General features: G+C 32.2%; 1 long non-coding RNA gene across 1 annotated transcript; it reads right to left on the minus strand.

Moving 5' to 3' along the window:
- Positions 1-242: 242 nt before the first annotated feature.
- Positions 243-1,741, minus strand: LOC132608719 (uncharacterized). Its single transcript, XR_009570489.1, has 2 exons — positions 1,341-1,741; positions 243-505 (listed from the first exon to the last, which is right to left on the minus strand). It is a non-coding gene; the product is annotated as an uncharacterized LOC132608719 (long non-coding RNA).
- Positions 1,742-6,151: the final 4,410 nt, after the last annotated feature.

The raw sequence follows: 6,151 nt of genomic DNA on the forward strand, positions 1-6,151 counted from the left end.
AAAGAATTTCTGGAATACATATCTCAACTTTTTTGCTTTAAATCATTGCTTTAACCACCAACAACAATAACATTACCCAGTTTGCAGACCTTACCCCTATCTTAACGGACCCTATCGCAACAGAGAAACCTCTGTCACAAATGTATAATAGGCTCTCTTAGATTTCAAACTCTTGATAGAAAACATAGAAAATCAAGAGCATGTACTAGCTTTTGAACGTACAATTTAAGAATGCTCTAAAATGTTTAAAAGCCAGAAGCAATACCAGTTTATTACAAATTAACAAGATGATCACACAACATGACAAGAAATTACTTAGTGTACAATCAAGCAATCAAGATATCAGAACCAGAAAGCAAAAATAGTACAAAGAAGGAACAATAATTGGCATACAAATCTCAAGATACGTGACAGGAAATTCAAAAACGCACACTCCACCGATTTGTAGCTCGAAACGTCATGCCTCTAGTGCAGTAAGTTCCTTTCTCTACTTTTTTTGGTCCTTCTGAATGAGGCAACAATAAGTGAAGCTCAACACACTTGTTAACATTTGAATAATAAACCATTTATGCTAGCATTATTAGCAATATTTAATTTGGTTCAAGAGGCATATTCTAAGGGTGTGTTTGGTTTGAAGGAAAATATTTTCTAGAAAATGACATATTTTTTGGCGGAAGTATTCTTTTTTAATTTACGATTATCCCTAAATCTTAACATCATATCATTACTTTAACAAATATGTAGCCATCATTATCAATCTTTAATGCTTAAAGAAATTTCATCAAAAGTATTTTTATCTATTACAAATAAATATATTCTCCACTCTCCAACCAAACAATGTAAAACATTTACCAGGAATATATTTATTGAAAATATTTTCTGGAAATGACGTTTGTCATACCAAACACACCCTCAATCTCTTTTTTGTAAAGCATAAGTTTTTCAAGGTAAATCCAAGAGTAGATCTAAAACCCTTATAGAAATGTTCAGTCCAGGGAGGTAATGAAAGAAACTTTAATTAAAAATTATTTTAGTACACTCATCATAAAGAAAAGGCTTCAGTCAAAAGGGAGGAAAAGAAAATGGAAGAATTGGATCGAATTTGTGTTCATCAGTTACGGAATCTCAAATTTAAACACTCTCCATTTCATTACTTTCCTTTTACTTTAGCTACAAAATGTTAGAAATTGGGTCATATCTCAAAGCTACACCAGTAGACTATGTGTTCACCATTTTTGTAAAGTAATTTCGGCATCAAACCCCAATTTTTTTTATTAAAAAAAATGCCCAAATTAGTTAAATAGAAAAAGATGCTAGAGGAAAATTAATCAGTATATTACCATTGGCAGTTTTATAATGGTCGGAAGCAATGCTCTAAATTTGACTTGAAGTTGTCGTCATCCCACTCCAATTGGCTCCACCATTCTGATGATCCTTCTATTGACTTAATGTTGTTGGAGGATTGAATAAAAAGAGGCAACTTCCTTATTTTATTGCAATCTAGCAAGGTAAATTCCTCCGGGTGTTCCCACATACTCTATGGCTCCCCCAAGGTTCCTAATTTTGGTAAGTCACGCAACTCTAACTTATGAACTCTTGGAACTTCTTGATACAATACAGGCATACACAGCGGAAGCAAATAACCAGGATCGAACTTGCAGGTAATATAGACAACACATAATCAAGATATTAATCTAACATAAAATTGATACTTATCTCTTGAAGCGTGACCGCGACCAAGAATCGAATCTTCAACCACGAGCACACACCATCCAGTTGATCACCATCCTTCAGTTCCACAGTCTTCTGCTGTGTAACCCGAATAATACCAAAATTTGTGAAATTCGTGTGGGCGAATTTCTATGGAAAAAGAGTAGAAACTTGTAAAACACTACACCTCCTTATGGAATAAGACCCCTATTTTATAACTACGGGTTTAGGGTTTCCCCTTTTCCAAAACCTATTGGGTCTTTATTTTCCACAAAGAAATAATATTCCATATAATTCTTTATTATTCGGGCACAGCAGGGACCGCATAATTTAATTAACGAGGCTTCCTATTACGAAATTAATTCAAGAAATCTGAATTAATCCTACCATAATAAATTACGAATTATTCCACTAAAAAATCGTAACTGCACTCCTCAGTTCAATTTCGAAATCATACACTAAAATTTATTTAACTCCCCATGTTAAGATTACAGATACCAATCAATTAAATTAAATTACTGACAATTTAATTCATTGACTAATTGAATCCTTTATATTTCTGCTTAACTTACATCATGTGACGGATACAAAATTCACCTGCAGGGTTTTCACATGAGACTTATAAGCATCCATAAAGGGGTATCATCAATCTCAAAGTCAAGACATGGATTCTATCAACTAATTATTATTTCACAAATGTAATTTATCATTATCCAATTCACCAGGAATACATAAACCCGCAATTGAGTCGTACCTTTTAATAAATCAAAATAATGAACAAATCACATTGATCATAATAATTATATCAAGATTAAGAGTATAAGTACATTAAATGAACTAGAGAATTTGTTTTATATATTCAGTACAAAAACACTTATCTCTACTTGGTCCGTTCAATACATACAAAATGTACTAGCACAAGAAGACGAAACTATACCGTTCCCATAATGAAGATACATTATATTAATCATGGGCTACAATCATACCGATGGCTTTGTCCAATTTCCATCTTAGATTGTGAACATAAATTTTATACTTATAAGAACCGACGATTTAATCTTCCGTGTATAAGCTAAACTCTATACACTAAATCATCTACTATATAAGTAAAGGACACACATACTGGTACATGATCTATTTAATTCTTTATTAAACAATGAATAAATAATTGTTCTATAATAAATATTATATCCAAACACATGGTTAATAGTATATATCCCAACAATCTCCCACTTAGACTTTTAACCATGACAATTGTTAGAATATACCATGTCTAAACGCATGGTTAATGGTATATACCCCAACAATCTCCCACTTAGACTTTTAACCATGCATTTACAACTTTCACATGTATTCCTTTTGCACGACTACCAAAAGTCTTAGCGACTAAGCTCTTTGCGAAAATTAACTTATCAAGTTGTTTTCTGATGCAACTTCGTCTAGTAGTGCTTCGTCGTAAATGACCGGTTCTGTACTAAGATCTTCAGGGATCCTATCATGAAACTCTCCAAAAAAAATGTATTTCTTTTCAGGAATCCTATCATGAAATTCTCCCAAGAATATACACCGAACCGATCTTGGTTATTATTCTCCCACTACGACTAAGTACTACTACTATTATAGTCCCACTATCATATTCCTGAGTCTTAATATTATCTTCATTGCCTTTCGGAATTGAAATATTAACGACTTCATATAGTGTTGTTTGCTCAACATCACTCCCACTACTTAAAAGTAGTGAATTTCCTTACGCCTATCAACGTTTCTCCCACTACTTAAATGCAATGGAACGTTAACCCTGACTTGTCGGTTAGATGTTCTTGAACTTCTGAATTTTTTAGATGACTCATTTGCTATTTCTTTGCTTAGTTCCTATAAAACTAGTTTACTTCTAGCAACTTGGTTTATTAAATAGTCCTTTTCTAAAATCTAGCAATAATTACCTTATTTTCTTTTAGGACAGTAAATAAATCTCTTTTCATTCCCTTTGGATATCTAATAAACATGCGTACATCAGTTCTTGATTTCCACTTATCTGTTTTCCCTTTGAACACGTGTGCTAGACAACCTCATATCCGAACATGTTGCAGATTTGGCTTACTTCCAATCCACTATTCTATGGGTATCAAAGGTACTAACTTAGAGGGAATTAAATTAAGAATGTAACTCGCAGTTTCTACGACATATCCCAAAACGAAAAAGCAAATATAAATAAGTCAATTAATCTTACCACCTTCAAAAGAGTCATATTTCTTTTCTCTTCCACACCAATCTATTGTAGAATACTTGATGTAGACAATTGAAAATGCAATCCCTTTATCTAATAAGTAACTAATGAACTCTGCAAAGAGGTACTCGCCCTACGATCAAATTGCAGTGACTTAATATATTTCCCCTGACGCTTTTCATTTTCGCCTTAAATACCTTGAAATTTTCAAAGCATTCAGAACTTACAGAACATCAAATAGATATATTCATATCATGAGTAATCTTCTATGAATGTCACAGAATACTCAAAATCACCTCTTGCCTTGAAGTTCATTATACCACACAAATCAGAATAGATTGTCTTAACTTATCATTAACTTTAGTTCCTTTTAAGAGAAAAGGTCTCCTAGTCATTTTTCCTTCTAAATAGGACTCACAAGTTGGTAGTGCCTCTACTTTCAATGAACCTCAAAAGTTCATCATTTGACCAACTTCGAAATTCTATTCAGATTAAAATGACCTAGACACAAGCGTCACAAATAAGTTCATTCAATTCACGAAAAAAAAAAAAATATTCTCTGATGGGACAGATTAACACTATTCAGTTCAGAAGAGTTATTAATTTAAAGGGTCACACATCAATGTACCACAAGAGATAAAATGTTTATCAAACTCAATAACACAAGAGTTACAAGAAAAATAAACTAATTATCCATCTCTTTTTTTGGTTAGAAACTGAAAATAAATTCTTTAGAAACTGAAAATAAATTCTTTCTAACAGAAGTTACATATAATGCATCCTTTAAATTAATGTCTTATCTCTATCAGAAGAAATTCCTGACTAGTAGTAAGTGGGCTGGATAAAATCTATTAAGAATTTGAGATATAATCATTAATAGATCATTAGTTATGCTGAATGAATAATAAAATTCAAACCATACATCACACATATAACCATGCTTACCGAACAGTTAGATTCGATAGGGAAACTTAACAATTCATGCAAAATATATGAGTCATGCCAGATATATCACCCCATAAAGAAACAGAACCAACTCAGATGGAGAGTAAACTGCTAATTTATATTAGGTAAATATCCCATTTAATTATCCCTAGTTCCATTGAACCAACTTGTAACTCAGTTGGAGAGTCAAGACAAGCTATCAATTAACTAGGGACTAGAACACAATAATTAACCATAATGAATCTATCCGATGGGGAGGAAGACCTATGTCAACACATAAACTCATTATATCACTGCTATATACAATGGAGACCATAGAGAATGAACCCTACCACCACTGTTTGAAGAAATAAAATTTTTATTCAACAAAAAAATTCTAGAAAACAGCAAAACGACCAAAAAAAACCCATCTAAACGACCCGGATGGCCTAAAAAGAGCCCAGTTCATGAGCAAAGCTCATGAGTAGTGCTCAGTGGGTCGTTTCCGATGAACCTACCACATTTCAAGTCAATCAGAATTCGTCAAAAATCAGAATTCAGAAACCATGACCAATTCGAAAAAGAAAAAAAAATCCTTTTTTTTTCAGCCAAAATAGAATTTAAAATAACATATACATTTGTTCAGTAGTTCTTATCACATATCATCATTAGCGTACTAATATATATGAATCAAGAACAACGAACAAAATTTTAAAATATGTTTACATAATCTCAGTGTTGCTTTCTGGAAATTAGCATGTTTACGTAGTCATTGAATGTAATATTCAAAACACACCACATAGATATCCATGCATCTTGAACAACAAATTTCAATATATGATAACAATTCATGCAACAAATACATGTGATATATTCACTCCATAAATTTAAAACCCTCACTCAAACGAAGAGTATGCTGCTAATTTAAGCCAAGTGAATATCATTATCATTATCTCTAGTTCCATTGACCCAACATGTAACTCAGATGGAGAGTTAATACAAGTTATCAATAACTAGTGATTATACCTAGTGACAACCCATAATAAATCCATCCGATGGGAAGGAAGACCTAATGTCAACACATAAATTTATTATTTCACTAGTATTTAGACATAAAAAACATAAGGAAGAATCTCTATCACCATTAGATCATAACCGAGTTATTTTTCCTTAAAATAATTTTCAAGAAATAGAAAAAATGCCTAAAACACCATCTAAACAATCCCAAATCATAACAGTGAATATTGTTTAATGGGTCATTTCCAATGAATCTATTAAATTTCAGGTTAA

The sequence above is a fragment of the Lycium barbarum genome, chromosome 9, assembly GCF_019175385.1.
Source record: "Lycium barbarum isolate Lr01 chromosome 9, ASM1917538v2, whole genome shotgun sequence".
Taxonomy (NCBI): Eukaryota; Viridiplantae; Streptophyta; class Magnoliopsida; order Solanales; family Solanaceae; genus Lycium; species Lycium barbarum.